General features: G+C 37.5%; 1 protein-coding gene and 1 pseudogene across 4 annotated transcripts in view; both read left to right on the forward strand.

Moving 5' to 3' along the window:
• The window catches only part of TP63 (tumor protein p63), a 267,692-nt gene that overhangs the window by 112,116 nt on the left and 136,738 nt on the right, over window positions 1-18,838 (forward strand). The gene's annotated exons all lie outside the window — the stretch shown is intronic.
• Window positions 1,247-2,698, forward strand: LOC111544283 (annotated as a pseudogene). Its single transcript, XR_002732097.2, has one exon. The product of XR_002732097.2 is annotated as a heterogeneous nuclear ribonucleoprotein A1 pseudogene (transcript).

The following is an 18,838-nucleotide window of genomic DNA, read 5'->3' on the forward strand; positions in this document are numbered from 1 at the left end:
TAAAGTCATAAAATAAATTCAAAATATTGATACTAAGAAGCTCAGTGAGATGTAGGAGAATATTAAAAAGCAATAGAAGTCAGAAAGATAATTCAGGATATAAATGAGACATTTACCAAAGAGATAGATATCATTAATAGAACCAAACAGGCTGAGCGCGGTGGCTCATGCCTATAATCCCAGCACTTCAGGAGGCCGAGGTGGACAGATCACGAGATCAAGAGATTGAGACCATCTTGGTCAACATGGTGAAACCCTCTCTCTCCTAAAAATACAAAAATTAGCTGGGTGTGATGGCATATGCCTGTAATCCCAACTACTCAGGAGGCTGAGATAGGAGAATCACTTCAACCAGGGAGGCAGAGGTTGCAGTGAGCCAGGATCGCACCATTGCACTCCAGCCTGGGTGAGAAGAGTGAAACTCTGTCTCAAAAAAAAAAGAAATTCAGAAACTGAAGAATTTACTAAGTGAAACACAAAATACATTTGAAAACTTCAGCAATAGACTAGATCAAGCAGAAGAAAGGATCTCAGAAACTGAATACAGGTTTTTAAAAAATAACCCAGTTAGATAAAAATGAAAACAGAAGAATAAAAGAAAAAAAAAAGATCAAAGCAAACATAACATATAAGATACCACAAAGGGACAAAACATTAGAATTTTTGGTGTTTCTGAATCCAGTAAAAGGATTAGAAAACCTATTTAACAAAATAATTCATAAAAACTTCCCAAGTCTAGCAAGATATTAATATATCCAGATATGAGGTTCAGAGCTCTCTAAATAGTCACAGTCCAGAAAGGTTTTCTCTACAGCACATTATAGTCAAACTTTCAAAAGGCAAAGAGAGAATTCTAAAAGCAGCAATAAATAAATAAATACAAGTTTAGTCACCTATAAAGAGACCCCCATCAGACAAAGGGTGGGTTGCTCAGCGGAAACCCACAGACCAGGAGCAAATAGAATGATGTATTCTAAGTGCTGAAAGAAAAAAAATGTCAGCCAAGGATATTATACTCAACAAAGTTATCCTTCATTAATGAAGAAGATATACTCTTTCCCTATAAGCAAAGATGAGAGAATTTATTGCTACTAGACTGGCTTACAAGAAATGCTTAAGAGAATTCTATTCCCTGAAAGCAAGGGAAGGATATTTACCATCAAGAAAACACATAAAAATATAAACAACACTGATACAACAAACACAAAAACAAGGAAAAGTCTCAAATGTTAACACTACAGAAAACAGCCAAATCACAATTATGAAAAAAGTAAAAAAGAATAATTGCCTTTTTGCCCGTGGACGCCGCCAAAGAAGCATCGTTAAAGTCTCTCGTCTCCCTGCCGTCATGTCTAAGTCAGAGTCTCCTAAAGAGCCCGAACAGCTGAGGAAGCTCTGGAGGGTTGAGCTTTGAAACAACTGATGAGAGCCTGAGGAGCCATTTTGAGCAATGGGGAATGTTCACGGACTGTGTGGTAATGAGAGATTCAAACACCAAGCGTTCCAGGGACTTTGGGTTTGTCACATATGCCACTGTGGAGGAGGTGGATGCAGCTATGAATGCGAGGCCACACAAGGTGGACGGAAGAGTTGTGGAACCAAAGAGAGCTGTCTCAAGAGAAGATTGTCAAAGACCAGGTGCCCACTTAACTGTGAAAAAGATATTTGTTGGTGGCATTAAAGAAGACACTGAAGAATATCACCTAAGAGATTATTTTGAACAGTATGGGAAAATTGAAGTGATTGAAATCATGACTGACCGAGGCAGTGGCAAGAAAAGGGGCTTTGCCTTTGTAACATTTGACAACCATGACTCCGTGGATAAGATTGTCATTCAGAAATACCATACTGTGAATGGCCACAACTGTGAAGTTAGGAAAGCCCTGTCAAAGCAAGAGATGGCTAGTGCTTCATCCAGCCAAAGAGGTCGAAGTGGTTCTGGAAACTTTGGTGGTGGTCGTGGAGGTGGTTTTGGTGGGAATGACAAGTTCGGTCGTGGAGGAAACTTCAGTGGTTGTGGTGGCTTTGGTGGCAGCCATGATGGTGGTGGTTATGGTGGCAGTGGGGATGGCTATAATGGATTTTGGTAATGATGGTGGTTATGGACGAGGCGGCCCTGGTTACTCTGGAGGAAGCAGAGGCTATGGAAGTGGTGGACAGGGTTACGGAAACCAGGGCAGTGGCTATGGCGGGAGTGGCAGCTGTGACAGCTATAACAACGGAGGTGGAGGCAGCTTTGGCGGTGGTAGTGGAAGCAATTTTGGAGGTGGTGGAAGCTACAATGATTTTGGCAATTACAACAATCAGTCTTCAAATTTTGGACCCATGAAAGGAGGAAATTTTGGAGGCAGAAACTCTGGCCCCTCTGGCGGTGGAGGCCAATACTTTGCAAAACCACGAAACCAAGGTGGCTATGGTGGTTCCAGCAGCAGCAGTAGCTATGGCAGTGGCAGAAGATTTTAATTAGGAAACAAAGCTTAGCAGGAGAGGAGAGCCAGAGAAGTGACAGGGAAGCTACAGGTTACAACAGATTTGTGAACTCAGCCAAGCACAGTGGTGGCAGGGCCTAGCTACTACAAAGAAGATATGTTTTAGACAAATACTCATGTGTATGGGCAAAAAACTTGAGGACTGTATGTGGAAAGTGTAAAGTATTCCAACAAAGGGTTTTAATGTAGTTTTTTTTTTTTTGCACCCATGCTGTTGATTGCTAAATGTAATAGTCTGATCGTGACGCTAAATAAATGTCTTTTTTAAAAAATAATAATAATAATCAAAGTATATGTAACATATAACAAAGTGACCAACTGTTAGTGAAAGAAGGGAACAAAGACTACACAAAGGCAGTAATTAATGGCAGGTATAAGTCCTCATATATTAATAACAACCTTCAATCTAAATGGAATACACTTTCCACTCAAAAGATACAGACTGAATAGATTTTTTAAAAGACCCAAATATATGTATTATATATTATATGAAAATATATGATATATTAATATAATATATATACACATACACACACACACAACAAACTCATCTCACCTGGAAAGACATACATAGATTGAAAGATGGAAGAAGAAATGGAAGAAAAGGAATGAAAAAAGGCATTTCATGCATATGGAAACCAAACACTAGCAGGACTAGCGACACTTCCGTCAGATAAAACAGATTTTAAGGAAAAAAAAAAAAAAAGAAACAAAGGTCATTATGTAATAATAAAGTAATCAATTTAGCAAGGGGATATAACCATTCTAAATATTTATGTACTCAACACCAGAGCACCCATATATATATAAAGCATATATTATTAGATCTAAAGGTAGAGAAAGACTTCAGTACAATAATAGTTAGAAAGTTCAATGCTACACTCGCAGCATTAGACAAATCATCTAGAAAGTTAACAAAGAAATATGGGATTTAAACTGCACAGTAGACCAAATTGCCCTAATGGACATTTACAGAACATATTTTCCAACAGCTATATGGAGTTCACATTCTCCTTATTAGCACAAGGAACATTCTCAAAGATAGATCATATATTGGGACACAAAATAGGTCTCAAAAACTTTTTAAATATTGAAATTACATCAAGTTTCTTCATAGACAACAATGGAATAAAGCTAGAAAAACAATAGCAAGAGGAACTTTGTAAATTGTACAGTTACAGGCAAATTAAATAACATGTTTCTAATCTTTGGGTCAAGAAAGAGGAAATTAAAAAATTTCCTGAAACAAATGAAAATTGAAACACAACGTATCAAAAACCTATGAGATACAACAAAAGCAGTGCTAACAGGGAAGTTTATAGTAATAAATGCCTATATCAATAAGGTAAAAAGATTTCACATAAGCAATCCAACAATGTACCTTAAGGAAAGGGAAAAGCAAGTACAACCCAGATAGAATATTAGTAGAAGGAAAGAAATAGTAAAGATCAGAGCAAAACTAAACAAAATATAGACTAAAAAAATTGCAAAGGACCAATAAAACCAAAAGTTGGCTTTTTGAAAAGATAAACAAAATTGATAAACCACTTGCTAGACTAACCCAGATAAAAATAGAGAAGACTCAAGCAAAATCAGAAATGAAAAATATATCACAGACAGGCAAAAGATCATCAGAGATTATAATGAACAACTATATACTAAGGAGCTGGAAAACCAACGAGAAATTGACAAGTTCCTGGACACATTGCGACCTACTAAGGTTGAATAGGAATAAATAGAAGACCTGAACAGACCAATAGCAAGTCATGAGATTGAATCAGTAACCCACCTGTAAAAAGTCCAGTGCTAGATGGCTTCACTACCAAATTCTACCAAACTTTCAAGGAACTAACACCAATTATTCGCAAACTATTTCAAAGAATTGAAGAGGTGGGCATTGTCTTTAACACATTCTGTGAGGCTAGCATTAACCTGATACTGAGACCAGAAAAGGACATAAAAAGAAGAAGAAAAAAAAAACTATAAACCATATTCCTGATGAACATAGATGCAAAAATGTTCAGCAAAATACTAGCAAACTGAACCAATAGCACATTGAAAAAATGATACATCAGGATCAAGTAGGATGTATCCCAGAAATGTAAGGATGATTCAACATACGCAAATCTATAAATGTAATACATCAATAGGATGAAAGATGAAAACCATATGATGATCCCTATAGATAAAAAAAGCATTTGATAAAATTTAACATCTCTTTATGATAAAGAAAACTCTCAATAAACTAGGCATAGGAGAAACATGCCTCTACATAATGATGGCTATATATGACTAATCCACAGCTAACATCACACTGAATGGGGAGATGCTAAAAGCCTTTCCTCTAAGAACTGGAACAAGAAAAGGCCGCTTCTAGCACTTCTATTTAACATCGCACTGAAAGTCCTAGTCAGAGAGGTAAAGCAAGAGAAGGAAATAAAAGGCATGCAGACTGGAAAAGAGGAAGTCAAATTGTTTGTCTTTGCTGATGATATATCTAAGAAAACCTACACTCATCCTAAAAACTCTTAGATTTGATAAATGAATTCAATATAGTTGCAGGATACAAAATCAAAATACAAAAATCGGTAGCATTTCTATACATCAATAACAAACTAGCTGAAAAAGAAATAAAGAAGGCAATTTCACTTACAATAACAACAAAAGTAAAATACCTAGGAGTAAATTTAACCAAGAAGGCAAAAATATCTCTACAAAGAAAACTACAAAAGAAGAAGAAGAGGAAGAGGAAGAGGAGGAAGAGGAGGAGGAAGAGAAGAAAGAGGGAGGAGGAGGAGGAAGAAGAAATGGAATGACGTTCCATGCTCATGGATGGGAAAAATGAAAATGGTTAAAATGACCATGCTGCCCAAAGCAATCTATAGATTCAAAGCAGTTCCTATCAAAATGCCAATATTATTTTTCACAGAGAAGAAAAATCCTAGAAATCACATGGAACAAAAAAGAGCTCAAATATCCAAAGCATTCTAGAGCAAAAAGAACAAAACTGGAGGCATCACACTAACTAGCTTTAAAATATATTACAAGCCTAAAGTAACCAACAGAGCATGACACTGGTATAAAAACAGATACATAGACCAATGGGACATAATAGGAAATCCAAAAATAAATTCAATATTTCCAGCTAACTGATTTTCAACAAGCACACAAATACCATACATTGGGGAAAGGACACACTCTTCAATAAGTGGCACTGGGAAAACTGGATATTCATATGCAGAAGAATGAAACTGGATCCCCAACTCTCACCACATACAAAAATCAGCACAGATAAAAGACTTAAATGTAAGATCTAAAACTATAAACCACTAGAAGAAAACACAGAACACTTCAGAATGTTGGTCTAGTTGGAGATTTTTACAGGTAAGCCCTCAAAAGAAAAGACAAAAAAAAAAAAATAGACAAATGGGACTATTTAAACTAAAAATGAGGCTATTAAACTAAACGGCTTCTGCACAGCAAAGAAAGCAATTAACAGAATGAAGAAACACCTGCTGAATGGAAAAAAATATTTGAAATTATTCATCCGCCTTGGGACTAATATCCAGAATATATGAGGAACTCAAGTCAACAGTAAAAAATAATCCTGTAAAAATGAGATTACTGAAATCAAAAGATATGAAAAGACATTTTTAAAAAAATATATAAAAATGGCCAATAACTATATGAAATTGTCAGTATCACTAATCATCAGGTAAATGCAAATCAAAATCAAAATGAGATATCATCTTATCCCAGATAGCTTATTTTTCAAATGGCAAAAAATAACAGATGTTATTGAGGATGCAGAGAAAAGGGGACTCTTACTCACTATTGGTAGGAATGTCAATTAATATAACCACTACAGAAAATAGTATGGAGAGTTCTCAAAAATTTAAAAACTATCATAAAATCCAGAAATCCCACTACTAAATATTTATCCAAAGGAAAAGAAATCAGTATATCAAGAAGGATACATGCACTTGCATGTTTGTTGCAATATGATTCACCTATGTGTCCATCAATTAATAAATACAATTGGGTGTATATATACACAATGGAATACTATTCAGCTATAAAAAAGGAATGAAGGCCAGCCAGGCAGTGGCTCACACCTGTAATCCCAGCACTTTGGGAGCCCAAGGCAGGTGGATCATGAGGTCAGGAGATCGAGACCATCCTGGCTAACAAGGTGAAACCCGGTCCTTACTAAAAATACAAAAAAAATAGCCAGGCATGGCGGCAGGCACCTATAGTCCCAGCTACTTGGGAGACTGAGGCGGGAGAATCACTTGAACCTGGGAGACGGAGCTTGCACTGAGCCAAGATCCCACCACTGCACTCCAGCCTGGGTGACAGAGCGAGACTCTGTCTCAGGAAAAAAAAAAAAAAGGAATGAAATATTTTCATTTTCAGCTACATGGATGGAACTGGGAGTCATTGTGCTAAATGAATTAAGGCACAGAAAGACAAATATAAGTTCTCACTCATAAGTAGGAGCTTAAACATCTATCTCAGGGAAGTAGAGAGTAGAATGGCAAATAGCAGAGGCTGGGTAGGATGTGTTGTTGGAAACAGGTAATGAAAAGAGATTGGTCAATGTGTACAAACATACATTATAGAAAAAGCAGAATAGGGTGGCTATAATTACCAACAATATATTATATATTTCAAAGTAGATAAAGGAGAGGACTTGAAATGTTCTCAACACACAAAAATGATAAATACTCAAGGTATTGAATACTCCAGACATACTAACTTGATCACTGCACATTCTATGCGTGTAACAAAATAGCATATATATCCCATAAACATGTAAAATATTATGTATCAATTAAAAAATATTGAGGATCCCAAAAGGTAATAAAACTTGGGACTCTGATAGGAAGGAAACTATAAAGCAAATAATAGTTAACCCCACCATTGAGAGACGATAGTTATGATGTGTAGTCGTTTTTATCTTGATCATATTGTTTATGATCCTTGGTGGAACTTCTGTATTTGTTTGGTATAAAATGCCTTTTATTTTTTTTTATTATACTTTCAGTTCTAGGGTACATGTGCACCACGTGCAGGTTTGTTACATAGGTATACATGTGCCATGTTGGTTTGCTGCACCCATCAACTTGTCATTTATATTAAGTATTTCTCCTAATGTTATCCCTCCCCTAGGCTCCCACCTGCTGACAGATCCTGGTGTGTGATGTTGCCTGCCCTGTGTCTGAGTGTTCTGATTGTTCAGTTCCCACCTATGAGTGAGAACATGCAGTGTTTGGTTTTCTGTCCTTGTGATAGTTCGCTGAGAATGATCATTTCCAACTTCATCCATGTCCCTGCAAAGGACATGAATTCATCATTTTTTATGGCTGCATAGTATTCCATGGTGTATATGTGCCACACATTTTCTTAGTTCAGTCTATCATTGATGGGCATTTGGGTTGGTTCCAAGTCTTTGCAATTGTGAATAGTGCCGCAGTAAACATACGTGTGCATGTGTCTTTATAGTAGCATGATTTATAATCCTTTGGGTATATGCCCAGTAATGGGATCGCTGAGTCAAATGGTATTTCTAGTTCTAGATCCTTGAGGAATCGCCACACTGTCTTCCACAATGGTTGAACTAATTTACACTCCCACCAACAGTTTGAAAGCGTTCCTATTTCTCCACATCCTCTCCAGCATCTGTTTTTCCTGACTTTCTAATGATCACCATTCTAACTGGCGTGAGATGGTATGTCATTGTGGTTTTGATTTGCATTTCTCTGATGACCAGTGATGATGAGCATTTTTTCATGTGTCTGTTGGCTGCATAAATGTCTTCTTTTGAGAAGCGTCTGTTCATATCCTTTGCCCACTTTTTGATGGGGTTGTTTGTTTTTATCTTGTAAATTTAAGTTCTTTGTGGATTTTGGATATTATCCCTTTGCCAGATGGGTAGATTGCAAAAATTTTCTCCCATTCTGTAGGCTGCCTGTTCACTCTGATGATGGTTTCTTTTGCTGTGCAGAAGCTCTTTAGTTTAATTAGATCCCATTTGTCAATTTTGACTTTTGTTGCCATTGCTTTTGGTGTTTTAGTCATGAAGTCTTTCCCATGCCTATGTCCTGCCTTTTATATTCTGGGGAAAATTGTGCAGAATTGATGTATCTTATTATATATTTGATATAATTCAACAATGAAACAATTTGGGCCTGAGATTTTTTTTCTGGGACACTCTAATTGTGAATTTGATTCTCTAATTGTCACAGGAATCTTGAGATGATCTATTTTGTCTTGGGTGAGTTTGGTAAATTGTGGTTTTTGAGGATTTGGTTAATTTCATCAAAATTGCTGAGTTACATCAAATTATTGGGAATATGTTTTATTTTATTTATTTTTTGAGACAGTGTGTCCCTCTACACCCAGGCTGGAGTGCAGTGGCATGAACTCGGCTCACTGCAGCCTCAACCTCCTAGGCTCACCTGATCCTCCCATCTCAGCCTCCCAAGTAGCTGGGATTACAGGCATGTGCCACCATACCCAGCTGACTTTTTGTAGTTTTTTGTAGAGATAGAGTTTCACCATGTTCACTGTTCAGACTGGTCTTGAACTTCTGGGCTCAAGCAATCCTCCCACCTCAGCCTCCCAAATTTCTAGGATTACAAGTGTGAGCCACCATGCCAGCTACTATCCTTTTTAATGTCAGAGGAATCTGTAATGATATCTTCCACTTTCATTTATCATATTGTTAACTTGCGTTTTCTCTCTTTTCTCTCAGTCTTACCAGAGATTTATCAATTTTATTTATCATTCAAAGAACTTGGTCAGCTTATTGGTTTCACTGTTTTTCTCTCTATTTTCAACTTATTTCCAGCCTTATTTTCTTTCTTTTTCTTTGGGTTTATGTTTTTTCTTCTTTTCTGAGTTTTTTAAATTAGAAGTTTATATTATTGAGTTGAGACTTCTAATGTTAGCATCCATTGCTATAAGTTTTCTATTAGACACTGCTTTAGCTGCATACGGTACATTTTGATATATTTTTTATTTTGTTCAGTTCAAAATATTGTCTAGTTTTTCTCGAGACTTCCTCTTTGACCCATAAGTATTTCAAAGCATTTTGTTTAATTGCTAAGTTGGACATTTTCTGTTATCTTTCTGTACTAACTTAGTTTAATTTCATATCGTCAGAAAACATACTTTGTATTATTTCAAAAATTTTTAATTTATTAAGGTTTGTTTCTAGAGTCATGATATTGTTTATCTTGATGACTGTTTTATGGCACTTGAAAAGATTGTTTAATGAGCTTCCGTTGGGTGGAATGTTCTATAAATGTCAATTAGCTATAGTTGACTTGTGGTATTGTGCAGTTCTTTTACATTCATTCTGATTTTCTGTCTACTAGTTCTATTAATTACTGAGAAAAGAGGGTTGAATTTTTCAACTGTAATTATGAATGTGTTCTTTTCTCCTGTCAAATGTGTCAGGTTTTACTACATGTATACTGAAGCTCTGTTGTTGAGTGTGTCATATTTAAGATTGTTATATTCTGTTAATGAATTGACTCTTCTATTAATATGTAATCTTTCTCTTTATTTCTGATATCTGATAATTGCTTTATTCCAAAGTCTACTTTAGTCTGTATTAATATTAATATAGCAAATCTAGCTTTCTTTTGATTTATGTTTGCATGGTAAATTTTTTCTCCATCCTTTTACTTTTAACCTACTTTTATTACTATGTCTGAAATGAGTTTCTTCTAGACAATATAGGGTTGGATCATTCTTATGCATTATGATAGCTCTTGTCTTTTAATTGGTGCATTTACATCATTTACATATGATGTAATTATCAATATGGCAATTTTAGGACTACCATTTATTAGTTTTCTATTGGTTCCCTCCTGTGTTCTTCCCTTTCTTTTTATACTGACTACTTTTCAAATTAGTTAACCTATTTTTAGTATTCAATTTTAATTTATCTATTTTAGTTTTGGCTATATCATGTTTTTAGTGATGCTCTAGAAATCTCAGTATTCATTATTTTTCATAATCTGCTGAGAACCACTATTTTACGAATTCAAATGGAAGGTAGAAACATTACCATAATATTGGCTTTATAACCCTCATACCTTTATGTGATAGTCATATATATTTTATTTCTGTACATTGAAAATATCATCAGATGCTTATAATTGTTACTTTTGACAGAGTAAAGAACTCAAGAGAATAATAGTCTATTTTATTGAATATAATATTTATTATTGCTGTTGCTCTTTATGCCAAAGCTAACATTCTGCCTGGACATTAGCAGGAAGAATAGAGAACTGCATGCACCTCTATTCTTGTTTATCAGATGAGTTTTTTATAACGGGGGCCGTAAACCAAGTCAGAGCTCTAGTTTGCTAAATTTTGAATTGATCAAAGTTTTATAAATATTTCCTTAATACCTCTCTTCCTTCTTTCCTCCATCCTTGCATCTGCATGCGTGTGCAGGTACACATACACAATCACCCATATATAACTCAATTTGAACCAATTATATTTTCTGTATAGAATGGGATTATAAAACTTTCTGATATGCCAATTATTTAAAATCTTCATTTGATAAAATTTAATATTTAAATATATATTAAACACATATTGTATGAACATTTCAGTGGCCTATTGAAAAATACGTTGACCAAACTCCAGTCAGCCTGCAAGGAGCTGGTTAACAATATTATCAGGCGAGTCACTGAAGCACTCTAAATCTTTCTTGTTGTGTGCCTTCCCCTGGATCAAGAAGGTTGAAAGGATCTGATTTCTGATATGTCATATAAACAGCAACCATTTTCTATGTGTTTTGGTCTCTTAGACTTCTGGAATTCACAATGTCACTTAACTTTAAGTCTGACACCAATATCGAGCTCACTACAAAGAAAGCATCTCTATGTTCCTTCTCTTCTCTTCCTGTATTGGTCTCTATCAGGCTCCTAGAGCCACTCTCACACCGCCATTATCATCCTCATTGTGTTCTTCCTGTACATTCTCTTATTCCTTTTCAAGTTCCCTACTTTTCCCCCATGTTGAGTATCCACTTTCTCGGTTCCCCAGAAAACCACTAAAATTCAGTGTGGGCAGATTTGATTAAAGGCTGCCGCTTTTTTTTTTTTTTTTTCTTTTTTAGGGCTTTATGATTTACTATTTACTCTGGAATTATAGCATAGGATTTTTACTCAGACACACTAGAGCTGAAATTCTGTTTGCACTAATTTAGGTGTGACCTTTACAATCTTTATGAGCTTCTTCTTCCTCGTTTGTATAAATAAATATAGTATTTCTCATTGATCTCAGAGAATTGTGATGATACCTTTTATTGGTTAGTTTTATTCAGAGTTACTGGTGCATAAATATACAGCCAAATATAAATTATCTTTATTCTTACCGGTTGTCTGTCTGTACCATTTTTCCTCAAAACTCTGTGAGGAAGGTAAATATGTATTTCTTTTTATAATATATCAATTTATACATTTCTCATATTATGAAAGCAATATAATTAAAATAAGTTTAGAAGTATCAAAAGGATATAAATCCCAAACCAGTGATAATAACTGGACATTTTGGGGGTTTTTAATTTTTTTCTAGAAAAGATTTAATAAAACATGTGTGATCATATCATACTAAATGTTGTAATATACTTTTTTTGCATGCTATAGCAAACTTTTTTTCTTATTTACTAATCTTCAAAACTTAAATTGCCCCATTATTTATTACATTTTATTGTGTACATATACCATGGTTTATTTAGCTATTCTCATGTTTTTAAGAAAAAAATTTAAATACAGATTATTTTATTGGGCTACATGCTTAGAAGTGTAATTATTGGGTAAAATTGTATAAACATTAGTCTAACCAAACTTCTTTTCATGAATTCTGTTTTTTTAATGTTTGTTATCAGTTTACATTCCCACCAACTGTGCAAAAGTGTGGTTTGAAATCAGTTTGATTATAGGCTTGAGATCAATTTGATGATACAGTCTCCTCTTTGAAACATGCAAGTACTTTTAGGGTGACTGAAACCCTGTCTAGTTGTTTGCCATCAAGTTGCAATAGTGTCTCTAGATACACCTTTGCTTGTGGTCTATGGAAGGGATAGTAGTTTTGGCTGGAGGTGAGTAAGACATCTTGAAGAATGGAGTATCCAGGAGTGGGGTGAGCAGATCTAGCTGGGATGGAAATAATATGAGGGAAGAGGTGGTAAAAGAGGGATAGACAAAATCTATTTCAAGACTTTCACCTAAGGTTAGTGTTGAACAAGGGAATGGACATAACATTTTCCCCTTTTCCTTCTTAACCCTTGCTTTTAGTATCCCAAATGCTGTTATCCCTTTGGCTTATACTATTAAAATAATCATTTAAGCATAATTTGTGTCAAATAGGCTTTGAGTATGAATCTATAAATATTAAATAAGAAAATATATTTCACATAGCAAAAATGCTCTAATTTTTGGAAAGTGGATTTGTAGCTACCTATGTGGCTTATAGGGTAGCTCAATATTCACTCCATTTAGACTGAATTCAGGTGTCCCCATAAGAGCAGACTGTTTTTCTGTTCTGTTCTTTGTACAGTATAGCCAATGGGAAGGCACCACTTTGTTCAAGAGTGCCAAGTCGGGGACTTTACCTTAAACACAAGTATGCATTTCAAACCTTGAACAAACAGCCTTCTTAATAAAATAAGGGACAGAGTTTTCTTTCTTCTATTCTCTAGAAATTCACAAATATCACTTGACAGGTGACAGTTCTTCCCTTACAAAAGGGGCTGTTTGCCTTTTGCTTTGGTGTTTGGGTAAACTGCAGCATGCACTGGCAGAGAATTTATTGCCTAGGGGAAGGTGTTTGCAGTTGCTGTGTTTAATCTGAAAAGAAACCCTTTTCCTTCTGTCTCCTCCCTCTCTTTTTAAGGAGGGAGAGTTGGAAATGATAGCCCCAGGGAAATAGTTCCCTTAACACCTGTCTTTGGTGTAACCTCAGCAATGTTACTTAAGACACTGTGCTCAGTCTGTATGCATTCAGAATGACAAAGTTGAAGAGGGCAGATAAACAGAAAGGGATCTCAGCCAGAAACACAGGAGCTGATTCTGACCTTGCATCCTCTTAAAAACTGATCAGGTGGAAATCCTATCATGCTGGCTTAAAAAGAATCTGATTTGTTTGAAGTAATATTCATGCTATTAGTCTCCTGTCCCTTTCCTTTGGCAACATATACATATATACAGTTTCAATCTGCAAAACACAAAAAATTCTACAATGTTATATTTAGGAACTTTAGACATGCTAATTCTAGTCCAACCTTTAGTAGATGAGAAAACTATTAAGATCCAAGTTCATTAGTGGTGACTTCTCCAAAATTTCTGATAAGAGTTTTCAAGAAAACCAGGGCTACACCCAACTTTCTGGATTTCTAGACCCGTTTTTTCATCTATTATCAGAGGTGGTGTAAAGAGGTCAGGCTCTAGAGATAGATGGCTGCCTGTGTTTGAATATAGCTCAGTTATTCGGTGTTTGGGTAACCTTGGGTGAATTACATTTCTAAGCCTCAGTTTTTTCATCTGCAAAATGAGGATAAGGATTGATATTGGTGACTTCTTATGGAAGAGCTGTTCTGATAACCGAGATAAGGCATGTTAGCATAACACATTGCATGTGGCCAGTACTCCGTGGAAATGGTTGTTGCTGTTACTCTTTAGAATGTTTGGAAACAGTGAATTATTAATCCTAAATAGAGCAATTACTGATGCAGGACAATAAAGAAATCTACATAGATTTGCATTTTTGTTTTTCCAAAAACTAAGGTATGATTTGAAGATATACTAGTGTTACTGTAGGTAGCTAGTCAGACATGAGCAGGACAGGAGAGGGCTCCACCCCCTACCCCCAACCCTCACCAGCAATTTCAGATGACCATAAGGTGATGGTCAGGCAGTTGTTACACTGTTTCTTTAAAATAATATTAATGATTGGTCATGGTGGCAGCCAGCACCAGGGAAAAGCAGTCTTCCAATAGATAGAAAAAAAACCTGAAACTGGTGATCAGCAGCTTCCCAAGAAGACCTCAGGAGTTGGGGGAACAGACTCAGCATGTGTACTAAGGAGCAAAATGGCAGAGTTTAACTAGTATATAACCTTCTAGGAACATTCACACTAGTAAAGTAGTAACCCTTGAAGCAATGGTTCTCAATCTTTTTGGCACCAGGAACCAGTTTCGAAGAAGACAACTTTTCCACAGACAGTGGGTGGAGATATGGTCTGGGAATGAAACTGTTCTACCTCAGATCATCAGGCATTAGTTAGATTCTCAGAAGGAGCACACAACTTAGATCCCTCATACGAGTGGTTTACAACAGACTTCATGCTCCTGTGAGAATCTAATGCCCCCGCTGATCTGACAGGAGGCGGAGTTCCAGTGGTAATGCTCATTGGCCTGCCTACCTCTCACCTCCTGCTGTGTGGTCCAATTCCTAACAAGTCACACATTGGTACCAGTCCATGGAATGGGGGCTGGGGGCCCCTGGTCTCAAGTGAGCATGCATACAACTCGAGTAAACACACTGCACACACAGCCCCTCCTTAGTGCTGGCAGGCCACTGCACATGTCGACAGCCCACCCCAAGGGAAGAATCAGGGGAAAAGGGACACAAGACTCTAGAAGTACACCAACATATAAAACCCTAAGTCAAAGGTCAAACCAGGCACTTGATCTTTCAAGTCACCTGCTTGGCTTCTTCCAAGTGTACTTCCTTTCATTCTTGCTCTAAAACTTTTTAATAAACTTTCACTCCTGCTCTAAAACTTGTCTTGGTCTCTCCCTCTGCCTTATGCCCCTCAGTTGCAGTCTTTCTTCTGAGGAGGCAAAAGTTGAGGTCTCTGCAGACCCATACAGTTTCGTTGCCACTGACATACTTTGGTGCTGCATGACTTGGATACATTCCGCTGCTGACACTGGCAGGCTGTGAAATCTGACTTGACCATCATTTCCCATTTGAAACTAGACAAGGTTGAGTTTTCTTCAAACTAAAATCAGGATTTTGAACCAGACAGACTTTCTTATGAAAGCCAATAATCTTTTGTCTGTTCAGGTCTCAGAGAACTCACAGGAAAACTTTTATTTTACTTACTAATTTTATTTAAGTTATTTGGGTGTCATTCAGTAATGATAACATAATGAAATACTCTCTTTGACAGTCTAATGATTAAGAGCATGGGCTTTGGAGTTGAGCACACCAATATACTTGAGTTTAAATCTTAGCATGATAATGAAGCCAGAGCTCAATGATCTCCTCTATAGTTTAATTCTGTGTGGTTCTCACCGTGTGTTCTCAGGGCCAGCAGCATCAGCATCATCTAAGAACTTGTTAAGAAATGCAAATTATTGGATATCACTCCAGATCTACTGAATCAGAAACTGGAGGGAAAGTGAGAGGGGCGATCTTTGTATAAGCCCTCCAGGTGATTCAGATGTTTGAGAACCAGTGGTACAAATGATTTAGTATATATTTTTATGGGAGGGGACAGAACTCAGGTTTTGGGAACTGACTAACCTGTCAAAGAAGAGGACAACTCTGTAAAATATTTGAAGAGGTTTATTGTGAGCCAAATATGAGTGACCATGGCCTTCATATTTCAAGAGGTTTGGAGAACATGTGCCCAAGGTTGTTGGTTTTCGGCTTGGTTTTATACATTTTAGGGAGACGTAAGATATCAATCAATACAAATGAGGTATACATTAGTATGATCCGGAAAAATGGGACAAATTGAAGCTAAGGGCTCACAGGTCATAGGTGGACTCCAAGATTTTCTAATTGGCAACTGTTTATTTTAAAACATGGAATCAATAGAAAGGAGTGTCTGAATTGAAATAAGGAATTGTGGCGGTCGCAGTTCTTATTATGTAGATGAAGTCTCATAGGTGACCACCCTTAGAGACAATAGATGTTGTATTACTCTATTGTCATGCTGCTGATAAAGACATACCCAAAACTGGGCAATTTACAAAAGAAAGAGGTTTATTGGACTTAACAGTTCCACATGGCCTGAGAGGCCTCACAGTCATGGCAGAAGGCAAGGAAGAGGAAGTCACAACTTACGTGGAGGGCAGCAGGCAAAGAGAGAGCTGTGCAGAGAAACTCCCATTTTAAAAACCATCAGATCTTATGAGACCCATTCACTATCACAAAAACAGCATGGGAAAGATCCGCCCCTATGATTCAATCATCTACCACTGGGTCCCTCCCAAAACACAAGGGAATTATGGGAGTTACGAAATGAGATTTGGGTGGGGACCCAGAACCAAACCATTTCATTCCACCCCGGCCCCTCTCAAATCTAATTATCTTCATATTTGAAAACCAATCATGCCTTCCTAACAGTCCCCCAAAGTCTCAACTCATTTCTGCATTAACTCAGAAGTCCGCAGTCTAAAGTCTCTTCTGAGCCAAGGCCAAGTCCCTTCTGGCTATGAGCCTGTAAAATCAAAAGCAAGTTAGTTACTTCCTAGATACAATGGTGGTATAAGTATTGGGTAAATGTAGCCATTCCAAATGGGAGAAATTGGCCAAAACAAAGGAGCTATTGGCCCCAGGTAAGTCCAAAATCCAGTGGGGCAGTCAAATCTTAAAGCTCCAAAATGGTCTCCTTTGACTGCATCTCTCACATCCAGATCATGCTGATGCAAAAGATGGGTTCCCATGGCCTTGAGGAGCTCTGCCCCTGTGGTTTTGCAGGGTATAGCCTCCCTCCCAGCTGCCTTCATGGGCTGGTGTTAAGTATGGTTTTTCCAGGCACACAGTGCAAGCAGTCAGTGGATCTATCACTCTCGGGTCTGGAGAACACTGGCCCTCTTCTTACAACTCCACTAGGCAGTGCCCCAGTAGGGACTCTGTGTGGGGGCTCCCACTCCACATATCCCTTCTGCACTGCCCTAGTAGAGGTTCTCCATGAGGACCCTGCCTTGACAGTAAACTTCTGCACAGGCATCCAGGCATTTTGATACATGTTGTGAAATCTAGGTGGAGGTTCTCAAACCTCAGTTCTTGACTTCTGTGCACACACAGGCTCAACACCATGTAGAAGCTGCCAAAGCTTGAGGCTTGCACCCTCTGAGGCCATGGTACAAGCTCTACGTTTCCCCTTTCAGCCATAGCTAGAATGGCTGGGCTGTAGGGTACCAAGTCCCTAGGCTGCACACAGCACAGACACCCATAGGTTTGCCTATGAAAGCACTTTTTCCTCCTAAACCTCTAGGCCTGTGATGGGAGGGTTTGCCGCATAGGTCTCTGACATGCCCTGGAAACATTTTCCCAATTGTCTTGGTGATTAACATTAGGATCCTTGTTACTTATGCAAATTTCTGCAGCCAACTTAAATTTCTCCTCAGAAAATTGGATTTTGTTTTCTGTTGCATTGTCAGGCTGCAAATTTTCCATACTTTTGTGTTGTTTCCCTTTTGAAACTGAATGCATTTAACAGCACCCAAGTCACTTCTTAAATGCTTTGCTGGTTAGAAATTTCTTCCACCAGATACCCTAAATTATCTCACTCAAGTTCAAAGTTCTGCAAATCTGTAGGGCAGGGGCAAAATGCCACCAGTATCTTTGCTAAACTATAACAAGAGTCATCTTTGCTCTATTCCCAACAAGTTCCTCATCTCCACCTGTGACTACCTCAGCCTGGACCTTATTGTTCATATCACTATCGACATTTTTGTCAAAGCCATTCAACAAGTCTCTAGGAAGTTCCAAACTTCCTTACATTATCTTGTCTTCTTCTGAGTCCTCCAAACTGCTCCAACCTCTGCCTGTTACCTAGTTCCAAAGTTGCTTCCACATTTTTGGGTATCTTTTCAGTAACACCATACTTCTGGTACTAATTTACTATATTAGTCCATTTTTACACTACTGATAAAGACATACCCGAGACTGGGAAATTTAAAAAAGAAAGAGGTTTATTGAACTTCCAGTTCCATATGGCTGGGGAGGCCTCACAATCATGGAGGAAGACAAGGAGGAGCAAGTCACATCTTATGTGGATGGCAGCAGATAGAGAGAGCTTGTGCAGGGAAACTCCCATTTTTTTTTTTTTTTTTTTTTTTTTTTTTTTTTTTTTTTTTGAGACGGAGTCTCACTCTGTTGCCCAGGCTGGAATGCAGTGGCTGGATCTCAGCTCACTGCAAGCTCCACCTCCCAGGTTCACGCCATTCTCCTGCCTCAGCCTCCCAAGTAGCTGGGACTACAGGCGCCCGCCACCTCGCCCGGCTAGTTTTTTTGTATTTTTTAGTAGAGACGAGGTTTCACCGTGTTAGCCAGGATGGTCTCGATCTTCTGACCTTGTGA

This window comes from Piliocolobus tephrosceles, chromosome 2, assembly GCF_002776525.5.
Source record: "Piliocolobus tephrosceles isolate RC106 chromosome 2, ASM277652v3, whole genome shotgun sequence".
Classification (NCBI taxonomy): domain Eukaryota; kingdom Metazoa; phylum Chordata; class Mammalia; order Primates; family Cercopithecidae; genus Piliocolobus; species Piliocolobus tephrosceles.